Source organism: Notamacropus eugenii, chromosome 2, assembly GCF_028372415.1.
Source record: "Notamacropus eugenii isolate mMacEug1 chromosome 2, mMacEug1.pri_v2, whole genome shotgun sequence".
Taxonomy (NCBI): Eukaryota; Metazoa; Chordata; class Mammalia; order Diprotodontia; family Macropodidae; genus Notamacropus; species Notamacropus eugenii.
In genome coordinates, this window is record NC_092873.1 from 307,423,201 (window position 1) to 307,427,377 (window position 4,177).

Genomic DNA, 4,177 nt, shown 5'->3' on the forward strand with positions numbered 1-4,177 from the left:
CATATCCCCCTCTTTTCTAAAATAAATATCCCTAATTTTTTTCAGCTGAGACCTACATGGAACTCCCCAGTCCTCTGATAAATTTGCCCTCCTCTGGACATCCTCTAGTTTATCAATACCCTCCCTAATGAAGGGTCTAGAAGTAATACAGTGCCCTAGATGTTGTCTGAGTATAGCCAAGTACATAGGAAGACCTCTGAGTCCTGGACATTGTCTCACTTGATGTACCCTAAGATGGCTTTAGCTATTCTGTCTGTTTTGTCTTAACTCATGTCAAGTTTGCAGTTTCCTCTAAAGAACCCAGTTCATTTTTGAATGAATAATCCAAGCCTTAAACTCTAGATCCTGTGCTGCTGGGTTGGGGATCCCTTTGTACAAGTATGAGAAATTGACGTACCACACCTGTGAGTTGACATATGAGAAAGTAGAGAGAACCAGAAGGGGGGAGTGTGGGGGTGAGAGATTCCAGTCAAGATAATTCCCATGGGCTTGTGGGGAGGAAAAGAACAGAAACCTGCTGCAGAGGGTTGCAAGGAAAAGTAGGAAGTTGATAAGTGTAGGATATCCATAACAAAAGATAGTCAGGGTCATAGGGCATTCAATGGGGAGGCACCCATTATGAGAAGGTGCTACAGAAGGAGTGGAAACCCAAAGGTTTGGGACCTTGAAAATAAACCACACTTGTTTTTATATCTGGACTCGGCCTTCTGCCTTGTGCAGTCAGTACTTGCTGAGAGAAACTGAGTTCCTTCCTGCTCTTAGCTAAAAAAGGAGGATGTCTGAAGGAAGCCTCCCATTCTTCTCAAATGACAGCCAACAGAGTCATTTCATTACCCCATCGCAGGCTGACTACCTGTGACCTTCTTCTCCACCTCTGCTAAGTGTAGCAGGGACCACAGTGGATATTTGTCATTACACCCAAAACAAAGAAGATGAAGGACTTTTTAAGAGTTCTGTAAATCTAGATATAACTCATCTGGAATAGCCACAGGCATGCCCAGCTTCTGCTGTCTATAGGAAATGACAAGAACAAGACCTTGCACCTGTTAAGGGAAAGGGGATGGAGAGAGAGACAGAGAGAGAGAGAGAGATTGAGAGAGACAAAGACAGAGAAAGAAAAAGAACACTTAGTTGATATAGTCAAAGAACAACTATATTGTGCTTTAAGATTTATTGGTACTTTATAAATATCCCTGTGAGATAGCTAATGAACATATTATTGTCCCTATTTTATTGATGAGGAAACTGAAGCTCAGAGAGTTGAAAAGACTTGTCCAAGGTTTCAAAATGTGTATGTAGTAGCAACCCTTCTGGGTTACTCCCCCAACTTAAGTTTGAACTTGAAGGTTGAGTCCCCAAAGAGCAGATTCTATCTCAAGTCCTAAGGTAACCTGTGGGTGGATACTCCTAAAATTGTAGCTTATTAATCCCCCACTGGTAAATTTCCCATTACTAATCAACCAGTAAACACAATTAATCCTGTTAGAAGTGAGCCCGTCTAACAAGCCCCTAACAGTGAGAAACATACTCACCTCAAACAACACCTGTTGTGAAATCAGTAAAGTTTTCATTAATCTTTACATCCATTCCCCCTGAATAGAAGGGTAGCCTCCCCAGTAAGGTTACAGGACTGCTACAACATGTTCAGAAAGATGGGGCTTCTTATACTTTTTTCTGAACTTTGGATCCCCTGTGAGTGGGAAGTTTTGTGTATCTATCACAATACAAAGCAGAATGAGGGATCCCAATCAATTCCTGCACTGCTTCTCTTAAGTCTACAGAAAAGCAATGTGTTACTCTAATAACCAACCAATAATCATTAATAAGTGATAAGCAGTTTAAAACCCATGTTGTGCAAGTTTGGAGTTAAGCTATGTGGTGATCCCAACTCTGATTTTTGAAAAGGGCAAAATAATAATAATGAACCCTATTATTCTAGAGCCCCTTCCCCATCTGACGTCTTCTCTGTTAGGAAGATATTCCTGAATCATTCAGCTAGCATTTATTAAATGCCTACTACATGCCAGGCACTGGGCTAAACTCTGGGACATTCACAGGACTCAGGTCTATCAATTTAGGGTGGCCACATATTATTTATTGAATATATAGAAAATGAAAGGAAAAAAAGGTAAGTGCTTCTACATGGAACCAGCTCCTACCTCCAAGCATCTCCCAGAACTTCCTTCCATACTACATGGGTGTACCTCAGCCTCATAGACTCAATTTCAAAGTCAGTCTGATCACAATAGTACCTGTGTGTCCGTGGCTACCAGGAGGTTCAACTGTCTGAGGCACTGGAAGGAAACAGAGACAGTCACATCTAGATTTTATCTCATTGCTGTGTTCCATGAAGCTTCTTACCAACTGGGTATTCTCTGAATGTGCCAGTATGGGGACATAGTTCAGAGTTCCCAAACTTGCTTTCACCTTGAGTCATTATCACCCCAGGTCCAGAGGTAAATACATATTCAAGAGAAGCCATGGAACAGACACAGGTTATAAAAGGAAGAGATTGTTTTGGAGGCCAGGACACTTAAGAGAAAGATAGACTTGATGGGGGGAAGAAGAGGGAATTCTAATATGGTAGCTTAGAAAGCTAGAAGGCATTATGAGGACAGTTAAATAACACTACAGTCTTTCTAATGTGGGGTAGGGTGGAGAAACATCAGAAAGTTGAAAGGGGAAACAAAAAGAAAGGTGGGAAAGTGCTAAAATCAAATTTCAGAATTTACAGGGGTGAGGCACTTTTGGCCTCAAGGCCACATGTGGCCCTTCTAGGTCCTTAAGTGGGGCCCTTTGAGTGAATCCTAAAGGGCCACACATGGCCTTGAGGCTGAAAGTTCCCCACCCCTGTAACTAGGCTATTCTTGGAAACAACCTGAAGCAGAAAAGTCAGGTTTTCTATAAGGAGACTGAAACCAAACCATCTGGGTTCATACATTGCATCATCTCACACTCTCCTTCCTCCCCCAAGGCCCCTTGTGGTGGACCATGTCAGGAACTTAGGGCATGTTGCACAAACATATCTGGTCACAAACATGCAATGGTCTCTCTGGCTGCCAATAGCAAATATCTATATCATGTGGTGAAGGTGAGAAGCCAGAGAGGGGGAGAACCACGGGGTGCTTGGCCCCCTTCCTACTCAGATGTAGGGTGGAACAAATATCATTGCCATCAAAATTAATAACAGAGAAATGCACATGAATGTTTCAGATTAAAACAGAGCAGGATAGAAAAAAGCAGAAACATGATGCCCCAGACAAAAACCATTGAACTAAGTACCAGGAAACCTGGCACCAAACTAGCTGTGTCACTTACCAAGTCTCTTAAGCCATATTCCCTATGGTGATGATGCTGGTGAGTAGAAATAGAGAGGAATGGCAGGAAGAGGAAGAGTTTAATTATGACACCCTCTGCCTTCACAGCAGCTAGATGGTACAGTGGATAGAGCAATGGACCTGGAGTCAGGAATACCTGAGTTCAAACTCAGCCTCAGACACTTACTCTGGGCAAGTCACTTAACCTTGCTTGCCTTACTGCACTAGAGAAGGAAATGGCAAACCACTTCAATATCTTGTCAAGAAAACCCTATGGACAGTGGTCCAGAGGGTCAGGAAAAGTAGAACACAACTGAACAACTGCCACTATCTTCACAGACCCCAGTATGTAAAAAACTGTGCAGTGGGTGAAAAGCCAAGCAGTACTTTCCCATTTAACAGTTTCAAGGAGAAACAACTTTGTCCAACATCCTTCAGGGAATCTAGTGTGGGGTCAAAAACTGAGGACAGTTCTAGGTTTGCCTGCAAGGAGAACGTGGGGAAACTTTCTTTGCTTTGGGTATTTGAGAAATAGTTGGCATTAGCTAAAGGAAATACAGGTCAGGGGTGCTAGAAAGGAGTATCTCTTTGGATAAATAGGAATCACAGTTATTGGACCCTGGGGGACTTTCCAAGAAACACTTCCAAAACATGTGACTGTTGGGGGAATCCCCACTCTGATTCCAGTCTAGGAGACTGGATAGAATTTAGCTTCACTTTCACTGTATGTGAGTTTGATTTCATAATATCAGCCTAGTTGTCTCCTGGTTTGGGAAAAGAGCTTGTGTAGTGGAGCAGACTACAGCAGTAGCGCAGAGTTGAATAAGTAGTGGGATCTGTGAGAAAGAGGTTACTGAGGT